Source organism: Semicossyphus pulcher, unplaced genomic scaffold, assembly GCF_022749685.1.
Source record: "Semicossyphus pulcher isolate SPU_LCO1_2020_fin unplaced genomic scaffold, fSemPul1.0.p SCAF_15, whole genome shotgun sequence".
NCBI classification, from domain to species: domain Eukaryota; kingdom Metazoa; phylum Chordata; class Actinopteri; order Labriformes; family Labridae; genus Semicossyphus; species Semicossyphus pulcher.
In genome coordinates this window covers 17324677-17341955 of record NW_027211659.1, presented here as the reverse complement: position 1 = coordinate 17341955, position 17279 = coordinate 17324677, and the positions used below count along the sequence as shown (strand labels likewise).

At 40.2% G+C, this 17279-nt stretch overlaps 1 protein-coding gene across 1 annotated transcript in view; it reads right to left on the bottom strand.

The window, feature by feature from the left end:
- htr1fa (5-hydroxytryptamine (serotonin) receptor 1Fa) overlaps nt 1-16687 on the bottom strand; it is a 29065-nt gene extending 12378 nt beyond the window's left edge. Inside the window, exon 1 of the mRNA XM_069663065.1 lies at nt 16618-16687. The gene's annotated coding sequence lies outside the window, so the exon portion shown is untranslated. The remainder of the gene's footprint in view (nt 1-16617) is intronic.
- Nucleotides 16688-17279: the final 592 nt, after the last annotated feature.

The following is a 17279-nucleotide window of genomic DNA, read 5'->3' as shown; positions in this document are numbered from 1 at the left end:
ATGCATATTTGTGGAGCTTAATAGCTTGAATTTGAATAGTAATAATAAGTCCTTCCATTATGGAAAGGTACAAACACACTTTTCATGAATTACTGTGAGCGCCCCGAGTCGGAGCAGAAATCTATTTGCAAAAAATCCATAACCAGAAAGTGTGTCGCTCGGAGCACATACAAAAGAGGTAAGTGTACCATGCCTTTATCACAAAATGCAGCTTAAGAGTATATTTTTTATTTCACTTAGCTTTTTCTCCAAGGCCTCACTTCCTACAGTCTCCCGGTATAGGATTTGAGCCTTAACACAAACTAAAGTAGGAAACATATCCAGAAATAACATCAGGTGGGCATTACTGGAGATAAAACACTTCCCTGGGAAGAGTGTGTAAAGTGTTGTACTATTATTAAGAACCTCTAAATTTAGAAAAGTTGGGAGATTCAAATGTGGTTTGTAAGATGACTTAACTTGTCAGAATTCACATATGACACATGATGAGTGCAGTTTACTCAAAGACGTCTGTTTGCCTTCAGTAACTGCCAGGAAAGCAGAAGTTGTTATTTCTCACCAAATTAGAGCCACATGGTATTTCGAGTTAATGAGACTACTGTAGCCATTTAAATACTTAACATAGTGGGTGTGTAGCTTATAATTAATGGCCTGACAGCCAAATGTTACAGCTATTAGGTCACTAATCATGCTGTTTAAGAAGAAAAGTAGCGTCTCAATGAAATAGAATTGTTACTCGCTCGGAGAAGAAGCCAGATTAGAAAACTCCAGAGGAAAAATAGCAGCAGCCAAAAATATGATAATAATATTTTTCCACTCTAAATTGCAGAGACCCTTAATACTGGGAAACATCAACAAAAGCTGCCAGACAGCAGCCATTTATCAGCAGCTGCCTATACACATTATCAGCTTATCATTTATTTGGAGTTGTGCTCTGTCTGCCTGCTGACTGAGGTGTGATAACCAATTTCCTTTTAGTTCTTTTTTTGTCCCAACAGTTGTTGAAGGGAAATATCTAGGTCTTTAGATTGCCAGATGTTTGAGTTGCTAACCTTTTCTGTCTGCTGTCCAGTGCTGGCACACAATGGAGGAAGGTTTGTCAGATTTTACTGCTAAAAACTTTCAGTTTGTTTCGATTTTGGCGGCCCCTGTGGACTGGTTTGCTTCTGTAGGTCATACAGAGTAATCAGAATTAATTTCAGTCTGTTTCATAACCAGCAAAACTGGAGCTTTTATTATATATAATATTGAGAATTCATCTTTTTCAACATCAACCAGAAACTGTGATCCTTCTCAAAATCATCCCTCTGACTCATAAATAGATGCCACATTTACAGGAGATGGAAATAAAAGAATAATCTGTGTTTCAATCTGTTTGGGTATTTGTCATAAAATGAGATGACTTGGCTTATAGCTGTAGCTGTCAGAAAATTGGTAGTCTACATCAAGCTGTTTGCTGGTGCCACTCATATGCTCATACGTACAGTATACCTGTGAGTTCAGCTTCCAACAAATTATCATTTGAATAATGTAACTGAATTAATAACCTAATTTAGTAAAATAAGATATGGTTTGTATTGGAGTCACATCTTCAAAATAAGAAAGAAATGAGGGTAATAAAAGTTGTGGAACTGTCAATGGTCTTGGTGGAAGTCATCAGTGAAAATAAAACAGGATGTGAATAGACAAGTACAAGTAAATCCTTGCACTGAGACATATTGCATGTTATTATTTGATTCAATATTTGATCATTAAAATTAACATTCGATGTGAAAAAAATCAGCACTACCGCGGCGGTCTCGCTGTTCTCGTATGTCCGCGCTCGCACTCTCTTGGTTCTGAAGCATTTTTGAATGTACGCGTCACTTTATACAATGAAACGTTAATAATTAACTTCTGGCTGGCTGAAACGAGCTAACACAACAACCGTGTGCCGTGTGGTAATGATGGTGGAGAATTCAAATCCCAGCCCGGCTGGAGAGACAGAAGCTGTGTCCCGATCCAGGGGCAGCATCCTTCGAAGGGGGCAGTCAACCGAGGATGCTCCATTCAAAGCCTATGTACACCGTTAAAGCCAAACTGAAACGAGACGGTCTCTGCTACCCTTGCGTCAGCAAACGCTCCAGTCACCTTGCAACAGGTAGCTAGCAAGCTCACTAGCTAGCATAACTAACATTGAGTAAGTAAACCTATTATTTTGAAGATAACTTGTTTCAAGGGCCCTTTCATTTTGTTAAACATGTGTAACGCTGGCTATTCAAGTGAGCTGAAACCAAAAACTTTTACATTTTGAAGTATATTCGCCAGCCGCGTAAAAGTCCGCTATTTCATTTGAATTGGCGCACAATGCATCATGGGCCACGAAGGATGCACCCGATGGATCCTACGCAACCCGGGAAAAGGAGGACGCATTTGTTGGCCGCATCTGAAGGAGCCTTAGAATTGGGAAAACCTTCCGACGCTCTTCTGTGGCGCAATCGGCCTTTAAGTAGTTTGAACGACATTGTTTTTTTTACAATTTTGACAGAACTACTAAAAAATGAATAGTTCATATGGAAATCCATATGTTTTTTAGTGTCTATTTTAAAAACTGCAGTTTTCAATACAATGCCTTAACACTGGACTTTTGAACTCTGGTGTGGTTTGTTACTGCCATGTCATGGAAAGTCATCCTGCTTTGACTCCCAGTAGTTCCTATTCACACCTTACCATCCACTGACACCTGGTGTCTCTGACACGGAAGAAGTCTGGCGGTGGGGGGTAAGCATTGATGCGAAAGTCTATTGAGACCACATACTTACTTTTCAGAATCAGAATCGGGGTTTATTGCCAAGTAGAAATTTTACACATATATGGAATTTGTTTTGGTGTTCTTGTGCAGAACAATTATAACAGAACTAGAATTAAAATAAGATTTAAGTAGAATAAGATAAAAAATTGGCAACAAGACAAAAAACAAGGCGTATAATACAAAATATGTACAACAGGTGTAATTAAAAACTGTACAGATGTGCAGGATATTGAAGAGTCTCTTATAGTATCAAACAAAAAAATAGTGCAGTGCAGACAATGTAAAAGTCCAGAGTGCGTTAATGTTACGCATAGAGTCTGATTTAGAGTTGTATGTCTTGCATCTCACAATAATGTGTAGTACATGAGTTTACACCACTCATGTAAAATATGTCTTAAAATAAAAGTACATATGGTGAAAGATGCTTCAGACTCAGAGATGCAGAGGGGACAGTTTTAAATCATTTAAGCAAAAACTGCTTCACATAAGATAATCTTTATTGATCCTCCACAGGGGAAATTTACTGCAATTTGATTCAAGCCAATCAAAAATACCTTTAGCAGAAAGTTTAGCCGCAAACACAGTTTGTACAGCTAAGCCTCTAAACATTAATTCCCTAACCCCCTAGATTCATGCACTGTATGTGTGTTGAACATCGTGTGTAAGGAGTATAACTGAATCAATGTCTGTTACTCACATATTTATATGCACATACTTCGTTGTATGGAAAACAGCACTGCTGATTATTATTAGTAAACATTTGGTTCATGATTCTTTTCATTATGTGGAAATTAAAATGAGCCTAAATACTGACATAATCAGCCTCATGAATTAAGTGCTCCTCATGCATAGTTCCCCAAACCAGCAGGAGCTAATACCCTCTGCCAATGTTCACTTACTTCCACAAGACCTGTAATGAGTGCACCTCAGTGTAAATGGACTATGTGAGGGCAATGAAGCGAACGGCTAAAGTGATGGGAGGTCTATGAAAAAGCATTGTTCATGCAGAAAATGTCATCTTCAGTGTCCTTTAATAGTATTTCCTCTTTCATCAAACTACTGCAACCTTGTTCCGCTTACAACAGACATCATACAAACATGACTTTGAGGAGATAATGTGGAGTTTTATGTTTCTTTTATTAAAAAGGTTGCTGTTCATAAGTCAGGGTGTCCTTGAGTGCATCATCAGGAAGACTTAAAAAACAGTGCCTGTTCACAACATCATTGTTATGTGATAAGTTTGTCAAAGAAATATGGCTGGGTGATTGTTCACGATGCTGCGGCAGAGTTTGCTTGGAAACAGGCCCATCTTTTCAGCAAGTCTCCTTGAGGATGGCTGCTGCAGATCAAGGTTATCCTGGCAGAAGTCCCAGCCTTATTCTGGTAAGAAATGTCTTAATAACAGTGATGTTGCAAAATCTAATGCAGGTTAAGAACTTGGCAATAAAAAATAAATTAAGCATTTTCTTGGCACACTCTTTGATTGTTCTGGGTGCATATATATGTGTGTGAGGGAAGTGGAAAGGAGAATATGAAGCATGTTTTAGTAACATGTTAATAGAAAACATAACAGAACCTTCAGAAAAGGTTAATGAAATGACTGAATGTTCCTTTCATACGCTGCTGAGTGAAGCTGCATGCTCTCCACTGTTGAAACAGATGAGTGATTAAAACCTGCAAGGTGAGGGAAAAGGCTTTGAGTGCAGCAGCGTGCAGCTCTCAAATATGCTTGAGAATGACTTTAACTTAGCTGCAGGGGTTGAATATATCGCAAATTACCACTGAATTACATTATGAGGTGTTGAGATTACTGGGTTTCAAATTAAATTATTTCAGCAGGTATTGAGTCCAAGAACAATCCCCTGTCCATTAGCCTTTGCTCTGCTTACTACTGGCTGTTCCCAAACAGCACACTCCAAGCTGATACTCTGAAAATGGACCTATTACATGGCTGAAAAGCCATCATCAGGCATGGAGGTGGATTCTTTTGCTTTATTACAACACATGAAGAGTCACAGTATATTTAGGTTTTCTATTAAAATGTATAGTTAACTACATTTATTTTCAGAGAGCAGGGTTTACGTCTTTCAAAATAAAAGCCTTAAATAAGTGTCATGTTTTCTTCTGTTGGATAAAAGTCTGATCCTGACTTTTAGAGCATGTATGTACAAATGGGCTAGAGTTAGTAAAATCATAACATATTCCTTTTAGTCCCTCTTCTAGGAGTGAAGAATTTCTAAAATACTGTTTTGTAAGAAAGTTGCTGATTTCTTTAGACTTCAAATCCTAAAAAACGTGGGTGAAGTACAGTTAAGCTCCTTTCACACGTGAACGCCCAACAATTTCCAGAAAATATCAAAACAGTCTGCCCCTGACATGTTCCAGAGTTGCCTTGCAACTGGATATACTTGAACAATTTCGCCGTCTGCCCTCTCAGCCAGAAGCTCCCAAATCTCTTCATCTCCCCACTTTGCAGTTGTCACCTTGTAAATGATCCTTCTTCTTCACCCTCAGAACATTTTAAATCATCCTGTTATCTGTAGATCTTCTGGTTTCACACCGGTCGCAGGATATAAAACGTCATCACTTCACCCACTTGTTAGCAGTGATTGTTCCTGACTATTACCTGCTGCGTTCACACATCGGCTACCTCGACTTCTTGTGGACATTCTGCTAGGAGGCTGGCAGGAAAAAGGCTGCATTAAGTCAGGATGAAAAAATCAGCCTTTTGCATTCACACAATCAGCCCACCAAGAGAATATCGGGAATCGGTGAGGAGTCCAGTTCAAGTGTTAAAGGGGCTTTAGTTAAGATAAAGGAGCTATAAATACCAGCAGATCTACCACTCTCTTAAACCATGAAGGAATGCAATAAATGCATCTCAGTTCTCTTTAATACAATCTGACATTTTAAGACCTCTTCATACTCACAGTTGAAAAAAACAGTTATTAAATGGATCAGTATATTGTCATATTGAATTCATACCTAGCAGGTAATTTCACATTTACTGCAGTGCCAAAGAGGTAAGAGATGTCACTAGTTGGTGACTACACTACCATGCATCAACATGTAATGGTAATGCTATACAGTGAGTTAGTATACAGAGTTATAGCTTACATTCCAAAGAAAATCCCTAAAATTTAGTTTTGTAAATGTTTCACAAATAAAAGTCTGCCAGTTGGCTCAAAATCATTTGTACGTGGGCTAACATTTGCCTACTCTATGTGAGTGTATATTCCAAATACTGGTTCAATCATTAGAATTGGCCAAGGCTTCACAAACACAAAGGAAAGTGACATTTTCAAATGCACTTTAAAGTTTTTATTTTTTATTTCTCACTTACAAAAGATTTATTTTGTGCAATAGCTAATAACTTGTATGCTTTTAAGACATGTGAGTAAGTAACAGGTTGGCAGGAGCGTTTAACACATTTTATCAGCCAATGTTCAAAACTTGGAGGAAACATACAAAAAGTGTTACATTTTATATCGCTGTCCTTGTTTAACCTCACTCTATTGTTTATCAAAACTTTGGACTTGTCAGAGAGGAACTTTAAAGTTGGAAAACTTTACAACAAGATTTTTATCACAATAAACAATCATTTCATAAACCGTTACAAATAAGCCTGAATGCCATTACATGAGTTTAAAGGTTTAAAACATTATGACCACCTGCCCAATATTGTGTAGGACCTCCTTTTGCCACATAAACAGCCCTGACCCATCGAGCTGAAGGTGTGCGGTGGTATCTGGTACCAATACATTAGCAGCAGATCCTATTAGTCCTGTAAGTTGCGAGTCCAAACAAGGCCGATCCAGGGAGGCCCCACCTTGCATCTTGCAGGACTTGGATTAGGGATAGTTCAGTTTGTTTGAAGTGGGGTTGTATGAGGTACTTGTCAATAGTTAGTGTACTACATGAAGGAAAGCAATGACCTCTGGTCCCCACCGTGAACGGCACTTTGTCATTTCCATAATATTGTATTATCTTTTATTTGTTGTCTCTTCTTCAAACCGCTGACACAAACAGCTGAACCGACACCGTACGCAGCAGGCATAGTAAAACGTAAGCGTTGAAGTCCACACAAAGTAGTGCCAAATAAAGAGGCTTTCTTACTGAAGTACTAAGTGACTACTGATTTTTAGGTGAGACGTCCTTATAAGTGGATAAATTACGTGTGGAATTTGACCATATCTGCAGCGGCATATAGCCTAGCTTCTGTGCACTCCGGCCGGTTTCTAAACACCGAGGCCGTGCTGACCGGCATCCACTATATGTAGTACACTTACTATTGATCAGTATCTCATACAACCCCACTTCAAAGAAACCCAACTATCCATTTAAAGGATCTGCTGCTAAAGTATTGTACCAGATAGCTCAGTCCACCTTCAGAGCTCTAGTGGAGTCATTGCCTTGATGGGTCAGGTTTGGCGGCAAAAGGGGGATCTACACAATATTAGGCAGGTGGTCATTATGTGTGTGTGTGAGAGTGAATATATAATATCTGGATTTAACCTGCAAATGAGCGTGTGAGTTTTACTCGGTGCTGTGTGTGATGAAGAGCTAACACAACTTGAGCATACATCAAACTGAGGATTTCATGTGTGACAGTGACTTTGACAATAAATTTGGCCTATAAAGCTCAGGGAACAAAAACTACAGTAGATATATGTAACTCAGACACCTCATGACAGTATGCAACAGCATCACTAGATTGAGGTGGCCAATTTTTTATCCAAGCACAGTAAGTTTTTGTTCAAACATTAAGTAGTATATAAATTAGAGGTAGAAGAGAGTGATGCATTTGTCCACGCAAACACATAAACACACTCTCACATACAAACACTCATGTAGTCATTATCCGGCCTGCATCTCCACCCCTCCTACACACAAAGTTAACAGCTCTGAAAGTAACCAGAATGAGTCGCTGAGGTCAATGCTAATTCTCGCGGGATGAGTAATAGACAAGAACATAACAATCAAATACATTTTTCTAAACTCTTACACGTGTGAATCAATCAGGGACTATAACTGCGCATCACTTCTGCAACATTACATCAAGTGCTGTTCATTCATCAAGCATTCAGAATTTATTCAACAGTTTCACCCTCATGGCCGATGAACAACTGGTGAATCGACACATAACTCGTGTGGCAGTCCCCAGCTGAGGCTGAGCTGAATGGAACTACAAGCAGAGCGAATGAAATATTGGAAGTCGTTTCCAAGCCAAACTGCAGAGAGCCACTGGGGAAAGCCTCAGTGAGATTTGAATTCAAACCTGTTGGCCTTTTAATAGGAGAGCACTGAACTCCTTTTTTGGAGTGTATCGCTTACAGTATACACCATTATGGCCAGACTTGCTGGAATGTGCCCCAGAGTCCTGTCTGGATCCCAAATCCACAAAGCAATAACCCAACATATTAGCTTTGATCTTTGAGGCTTTCTAACATCCAAAAGTAAGTGTTTTGTGATTGTGGAAATGGCACTGCTTGCACAAATATTAGAATCTTCAAAGTCACACAAAGAAGGACAAATCTACCTTTTAATCATTTTTGTTGAATATCAAAGAAAAGAGCTGGAATTTCAAGCATCTGCTTTCATAGATCTCAACAAGGAGCTCTGCGATGAGTCCTTTGTACGAACTGTATTTTAATGGCTATTTTACATAAAGAGATTAGCTGTACGTAGGCCAAGTGTGAGATGTACATTGCCCTGCTGCTTATTTTAAATGTGTATTTTGTGCAATCCTAGCAGCTTAGTTTTAAGGATGATGAGGTTAATTGCTCAATTTGTCCGTCCATCAATAGGCAGAGAAGGAAATGCATCCTTCATAAATTTACATTTGAAAGACACAACAGGTGTTCCCTGAGCAGCTCAAAGAATGCAGGAGCCACTTTGTGCTGTTTTTGATTCTGGTGGTGATCGTTTATTAATAAATCATGACTCTACAGATGAGAAAGCCATTCCAGTAAATATGGAAGACGGACATAAACTTCACAATTTGTTCTTGGTAGCAGCTCAGACCTGTCATCATCAAGGTAATAGGCGATGGGTTCCAGGATCACATTACGGCCTATGCGCTTCTTTTGCCCTGCACACTGACTATTTTCCTGCATACAGCCAAAGCTCGCTGAAGCGCTTGTGGTCCATACTACTCAGACTACAAACAGAAACCAGAGTGCTAACAACACCAGAAATCTCATCCCCCACCAACAGATTCTGCATTCATATGCATTCATAGAGATCATCAGTAGTTACTGGACTGTGGGGCTGTAAAGCCATCGCAGGTGGGCTGTGCATGTATAGGAGAAAAAACATAGAAGAACCAAGTAAACCTAATAGGATTCACAAACACTATTGCTGTGTGAAACTAGCGAGTGCATTTAGTAGCATAGCCCTGTTTTACTTATGTTTGTTGCTCACAAATTGCAGAATCCTAACGGCCTCAGGCATGTTTTATCTGTGAAACGTTCAAAAAAACGTTTACAGGATAGAAAATGGTCTCATGTTTGCAAAATTACAAATTTCATGTTGCTAACTGATGACAAAGGCCCATGATTTTCATACCCAAGAGGGTGTGCAAAGTAGAGAATAACTTAGCTCTCCATTTTTATTAGCAGGACATCACTCAGTGACTTGGCACCTTCTGTAACTTCTTTTGTTTTGTTGCCAAGTTAATGGACGTAATCTGTTGGGATAGAGAGGCCTTGTCTCTGAAACTTAGAGGGCCAGTTCTAGGGCCGGGTTTTCAACCTCAGTCCTATCATTTTTAGACGATCCACCGGTATATTCTCGTCGTATTTTGGATTCTTTAGCGCTCTGACCCATTGCCTGCAGAGAAACGGTAGTATTTTCACTCCAGCGTCTCTCCTTTCAGAGAGAGGGGCGCAATGCACGCTGGGTGTTGTAGGAAAGTAGAATGGGCAAAACCACCAGCTGTTTGTACAACATTCTCCACATGGCGCCAATTTCTGCTTCTTCCGATTACAGAGAACACCAGCTTTGACTGACAGTGGCTTTTTCCAGGGGCAACTTGCTCCTTTAAGGGATGGCAGAACTTGTTGGGAAGTATTTTCTTTAGGTAGAAAGCAAAAATTCTGCCAGACCGTTTGTTATCCAGAGGACTTGACTTTTAACTGGGCCACACTTGGTCATACCTGCATGGTAGGAGAGGTACCAACCCATTTCCCCCATCAAGAAACGTTGCATCTTTAGGCCCACTCATTGTGACACTGCGAGACAGGTAAAAATGTAAGTAGAAATGTTAGTCATTCCATCAAACGCAACTGTTTGAAAAATGTCCAGGACACTGCAGCCTCTTGGCACCGTTAGTGGGCGTTTAAGCTTTTACTCTTGTTCCATTAGGAGTCGATTTCTTGTAAGGGGCCACGGGGAGAGCCACTACCTAAGACAGGGGCCACTCTATTAAATGTGTCCAGATGATGGATGCTCTGTTCATGTGTACTTCAGCCCCTACAGGTTATTCTGAGTTGGGCAGTCGTCCACCTTTACAAAGTCAGTTATTGTATAATTCAAGAATGAATCTCTGCTAACAAGACACCAGCATGCAAATAGGCGCTCCCTCCAGCTGTCTCTTATACTGTTACTGTGTGTGTGTGTGTGTCCCACATCACACAGACACACGAACAAGCAGCAATCCCTGCGGTAGTGTTGGTATGTTTGTTCTATGCTATTGGTTTTGAAGACCTCTCAAATGTCTTCAAAGATCCATGAAAAAACAATGAGAGCTGTCCTGCATTTGCATACTTTTGGCAGCTCATGTTGGCACGAGAACCTCTAATTTGAATTCTCATCTGTCATGGATTGGTGACAATTAATTAAACATTGATTCCTGAAGGCTGTGGGCCTTTAAAGGTAGCTCAGAAGCATTTGTGCGGTTTCTTTCCGGATGGGCAGTGCTAGCAGACACAAGAGGGGAAAAGAGAGCTCAAAAAGGCCTATTTATATTATCTGACATGAATAGTTAAGATGCATCCAGACAGATTCTGATTGAGGCTCTCCCTTCTGTGACATGTCATTGAAAAGCCATACATCAGATATCTGTCTGTGCCGTGTTAGTCGCCAGGGGCAAATAGAAATGCACCAAGAGCCAGCTCAGGAAAGTCTATCTCAAAAGCTGCAGAAGCCAAGATTTTAAGAAAAAAATGTCCTCGTCTTGTCAATCTAATTTACGTGGTAGGACCATAAGAGCCTCACAAAGTGCTTTTGTCCTAATGAAATTATGTTATATGGCAAAAAAAAACTCTGTCACAGGAAAGGACAAACTGAAATTTAAGAGGAAGCGCCAGCAAACAAACACTCCCTTCCATTCAAAGAGCATAAGGACCTCTACTCTGAGGTTGGTTTACATTATTTGATATTATCAGCACTGCAAATACCTGTGAGCAGAACCAGACGTATAAAAGCAAAAACAACAGGCCTTATTAAAAATATTGAACTGTGTGAGTTGCCCAGGTACCAGCGCTATAAAACTACAGATATTATAAGCCTTTTAACATTTGAACAAAGTGTTATTTCAGATCAATAAACAGTCTGTTCCCCGCTGAGATCTACCGGGCTAAAAAAACAAAATGAATTCAGCTGAGCACACTGCTCCTGCACATTATAAACTGAGGGAACACTCCAGTTATTAAATGTCAATGTAATATTAAGCAAGCATGTATTCTGAACCTTCAAACAGGCTCGTCTGCAGGCTGTTTGCCAGCTGGCTGTCACAGGTTTGTATGCACTTGTCAAAGTTTGTGATCCAACAACACCCAGTTAACAGGTGATTCAGTGGTGGAAAATAGTTTTTCTCTCTCTTTTCCCTTTGGCATTAACTGGTGAAAAGTCTCCAACAAACTGTCTTTTCGAATCTGTGTCTTCTTTTGAGGAACATTTTTGTTTGCTGGGGAAGAAATAACTTTAAGTTCACTGACATAACCTCTCAAATACCAAATACCTATGTCCATGGCAAGCCCTTTTAACATTTAATCAGTAGCAGTAATAACAATTGTAGATATCAACAACTGCTTTTTGACTAGTTTGAATTCCAAGCCACCATATCTACAATTTCATTTCAGATCTCAAATGCAATTGTATAAATCGTAGATTGTAATTTCTACATGTGAGAATATATTTGTAACATGTCAAAATTGTTTTACAGATATCTTAAATGGCGGGCTGCCCAGTGGTGCAGTGGTAGTGGTAGTGGAAGGTAACTGGTTCCAACCCCCGTTTGGGCTAGGTGGGCCTTTGTTCTCCTTGTGCATGCGTGGGTTCCCTCCGGGGTCTCCGGCTTCCTCCCACAGTCCAAAGACATGCTCGTAAGGTTAATTGGTGACTCTAAATTGCCCATAGGTGTGGGTGTGAGTGCGAAAGGTTGTCTGTCTCTATGTGTCAGCCCTGTGATTGACTGGCGACCAGGCCAGGGTGTACCCCGCCCTTCGCCCAATGACAGCTGGGATAGGCTCCAGCCCCCCCTGCGACCCTGAACAGGACAAGCGGTATAGATAATGGATGGATGGATGGATATCTTAACATTTTAAAAACTGAAAACTAAATTGCTACTAGTCAGCCCTACTGATTAAATGTTAAACGTGCTTGCCATATGTCCGATGCAAATTTAAATCAAGATGTAAGAATGCTCTCATCTTTTCTAAAATTAGCCATTTTCTCAATCCCTATAGACCTCCATGTTTAAATGCACAACTTTCAGCAGAAGTTATCATATAGCCTGGTCCAAATGGTTAATTAAATAATTTCCCATTAATGAAACAAATACAGGGAGTGACTTTATATAAAATTCACCTATTTTACTTACATTAGAGCTAAAGCATAATTAGTGATCAGCTTCTTTGAGTGGTGTATGCCGCTAGCTGTCTGCTAGGTGCTACTTTTAGTCACTGAAATGAAGCCCTAGCGTAAGTTTAGTCAGGAAGACCATAGTGTGCACGCTGGTTCTGTTGTTCATATCTCACACCATTCTGCTCACACTCCCCTCGCGCATGCCCACTCTTATTTTCCCGCAATCATCAGCTGTTCTCATCTGTCCAATAGTACTGCAGCACACTCTCAGCCTATCATATTGTTGCTGTCTTTATAAATATGTCTTTTCTCTGCCTCCAGGTCATTCATGCCGTCCTTCTGTGCGACCCTCCACCTCCCCATCACCGCCCAGTCTTCATCATCAGCCAACACCTCCACCACCAGTGTCCGGACTCCATGGGGGGATATATCGTGCTGCCGCTCAGGGCCAACACCCTTCGATCACCATATCTCCCCAAAGAGTCCAAGCGCCAAAGACTTCTGACCACGATTCATTATCACATCAATGTTAAATGGATGTTCATCCTTACTTCATTGACTGGTCTCTCCTGATTGAACACGATCCCTCAGCCATGTTTGTGGTGTTACTGCCTTTGGGACATATGGCTCGCTGTAAATAGTACTAACAGACCGTCTGCGAGTTAATTCTAGTCCTAACATGTAAGCACTAATTAGCAGGTAGCTAACTGGAGTCTGCACTCACGCATTTAGCTTGTTAGCTAGTTCAGTGTTTGTTTATATTTGTTTGCGGCAGATCATGCATGGGAGTCAGGATTATTGTGGGCTTTCCGTTGCCGAGAAGATGTTCACCATCCGCTCACTCTATGTATGCTAGCAAGAGGCAAGTTCACGATGTTTCACAAGCTCTTTTAGCTTTTTTAGTCTAATAAACAACTCCAGTCGACTATGGAGTGAATCTCATTCGGTGGAAAATGATGTCATTAACTTTCTAGTATGCCAACTTATTAAATGGACCTGTGCATAGGCCTACTGCTTAAATTGGATAACTTAGCATTTGCCAACCCTTTGCTTCTCATTAGCTCACCTCCTCTTTCAAATATAGTCACCATAAAACTAACATGGCGATGGCCATAATGCCAAACTCATCTTCAACACACCAGCCTACAAACTGTGGACCTTCATGGTGGCTACATGTAGGCTACGTTTTTTTTTTACATCCTATATATAAGACGCATTCTGATTTACTGAAAACACTCCGTTTGGATTAGGCAAAGAGTTTTTTCAGAAGTCCATAACTATAATGTTTTTGCGTTGATATTTTGTGACAACATGTATTTAAATGTATCTGCAATATAAAGGACAGAGTGAGAAGTAATATACTTGAAAGCCGAAAGATGAAGCGGGTTATCTCGTTGCAAAGTAATCGACATCATCAACACGTCCACTCACTCCATTTGAATGTTCAGGACTTGTACCTGCTCTGGCCCCACATCAGCTCAATCGGACATTACAAGGGCTTTGTACAAGAGAACTGTTGGAGGAAGTCCATTTAATAGCCAGTTTAACTGATTCAGACATTCGCATTGTCACATGCACCTCCTCTGGATTATTGTCCGGGTAAGTTCAGGAGAGCACTGCATGTGTAAAAGGGGCCCTGGACTCCTGTAAAGCACTCTCGGACAATAAGTGGATTGAAGAGCTTTTATGAATACTTGACATGAGTTGCTGTTTTTACTGTTGCACCTTTGCTATTTGATGTTTTCCATTTGCTTTTGCTAAGAGGTCTTGTATGCTTGTGGTTGATGTTTTGATTGTTCTCTTCTTTTTGCGCTTCCCTCTGTTTTTTATTGATTTTGCTGTATTTGTTTTGCACTTGTAAAGCCTGTTTGAACCTTTTTAAGTAATATGTAAATAAAGATCACTATTACCATTAGAGCTATGAAGGTAATGGCCACTATTATTGATTCTTCGCAATTTACTTACATCTGATATGTTATCTTAAGAGATATCCAGCTTTAATGATCCCCTAAAGGGAAATAACGTGATTGTGGAAGCGAGTAAGAGCACAGGAATAAAAGGAATACATGGAAATTTGAATAGAAATAAGAATAATGTCAACAGGGTGCATTTTCCATAATATAGCCAACAGTTTCTGGGATGTATGTCCTCTACTCCTGTTTAAAAATGAGACTTGAATATCAATGACAGACTGCCATTGGCACCCATACTCCTGCCTCTACTTACAGTGAAGAGGCCACGTGTGGTCTCTGCCCTATGTTAAATATCAAAATATGATCCTACACAGTTAAACTGACACTGAGTATAAAGTTAATACTCTGTGCAGGGCATTAAGTGACTTCCTGTATCATTACAGAAAACATGTGATTGGTGCATCCCCATATAAGAGCCAACTTGGCAGGGTGCTAAAGGATTGCCTCATATCATCAGCGACCGCAACATGTCCTTGGTGTGACTCTGCTACTCATCCCTGGTGTCCAATATTTTTTGCTTCCAAGATAACCACAGTAATTAAGTACCAGAAGCAAATGTGCCTCCTTGGCCGAGATCCTAGCATATAGGCCTTCTTCAATATTTCAACTCATTAAATGAAATTGTTATCTTTATTGTGCATAAATTAAATACTACCCTGTAACTGTTCAGGGATTTGCAGTGTGGCCAGGCCCGGACCAGCATGGTGTCCTGGGAGTAATGTCCACATCTGATATCAGTGTTCAGTGCCAATGCAGGCAGAGGTGTTTCATTAAAAGGGTGGAGGCTGGGGTGCTGGGTGAGCATGTAGTGTGTTCAACTTTCAAGCAGATGATCAGAGTTTGCATCCTGTCACAGAGCTGCAATTTCTATTGACCGTAACTACAACCTTTTTGTAACCTTTATCAAGTGTTTTTGTTGCATAACTATATAATTTATTGGCCATACCAAGGCTTTTCCTTGATCTTAACACATTACCACGCACAGATCCTATAAAGAAATGTAATCTGTAGGATGCATGCACAGTCAGATGTTTGCACATGCACGGTCCTCTTACATATACATGAGAAAGCCAGCCTGCGAGTCACTCACTCCTGTGATTCCTTCACCTTCCCTTTATCTCACCAGCCCACTCCGCCAGAAAATGAATCCTGCCAAAACGCTGCAACACACACACACTCCACACAAACGCAACGCTCTCACTGTCTGATATTATTTCAACGACACACACTTCATATGAAGTTGTGGCTTTGTTTGTCTTGAGTTGGTCCAGGAAAGCTCCCATAGAGGACCTGCTACTGGTCAGAGAGCCGTTTCATTGCAGCAACACACATGCCCAGGTGAATTCCAGCAGGTCTTTGGAGGGCATGTTGCTTGTGCTTCTAGTAAAGTCTACACCAGATGCTAAGATCATTTTGATCACATACAGCATGTGGACATTTTGGACACTCACAAGCACATACACAACAACTACTGAGATTTTGTTATCAGATTAACCCTCAAGAGAGAAATCTCCTCGTCATTAATCGGTCTTTGTAAAACAGGTGTGGTAAAGATCCCAGCAAAAGTCACTCAGTACAAATCACTAGCAGGGAAATTATTATTTTGGTCTTTGTTTCTGTCTTACATAATTAAAATATTCAGGGATCATAATGTACAGTTATCAGTGTTTTAGATCTGAGAGGGGGAAAAGCAGTGATTGAATCTCACCAACTCCACAAACATGTTATTGATTTTTTTAAAAAGACAAATGTGCATACATGCATTGCTCTGAAGTCAATGGGAACGTCCAGCCCTGACTTTATCATAATATGCATGAAAATAGTTGTGCTCAGCACAAAGGTGCAGGCAAAGTCAACACTAAAATGTAACGTTAATTTAAAAGCCAATTAGGATGACAACGGCAAATTTATGTCATTTCAATTAAACCCAGTGTGCATATCACATGAAGCGCACGTCTGGAAACTACTTCTCAATTTCGGAATTCAGAAACTGCATGACAGCCCGAGTCTCCCAATAAATGTACAATCTCTAAAATATTAACTCACCCGGCTTCCGTTGCGGAGATTAAATGACAGAAGAAAGCAGGCAGTGGCAGAAGAATATTACATTCCCTATTAGTGTCCATTCAGAGCTCAGCGACGTTCACGCCGACACCCGTTTACTGTGTCGACCGAGGGGGAGGCGCGCGGACGTGAGCGCGCGCTTCTTGGCCATAGACAGAGCTCAGAGAGGTGCGTCAGTAAGGAGGAGGAGGTGTGAAGACAAGATAAGAGTAATAACAGCCCTCCAGTAACTGAGGCTAATAAGGAGACGAACGTTTTCAAGTCAATATGACATTTTGTTCAATATTTTATCAGATACACAATAAAGGTCTCATATGGTTCAATGTGACTTTATAGTAATCTCACTCTATATTATTTATGAGGCCTAATTAGAGATCCCATTTAATGTGAATGGGATAAAAAGTGGATATATAGTGCGGTTTATTATCTGTGCAGTGAAATAAACATATTAAACTGTATATATTTTATTTATCAAACTTTAAAATGTGTTAAAAACGAATTGTTTTAAAACCACTGATGTCATCACCTACACGTTATTTCTTCCAGTTGATTTGTCAGAATCAGCTTTATTGGCCAAGTATGAGGGCACATATAAAGAATTTGACTCCGGCTTTTCTTTGTTCTCAATGTACAGACACACATAC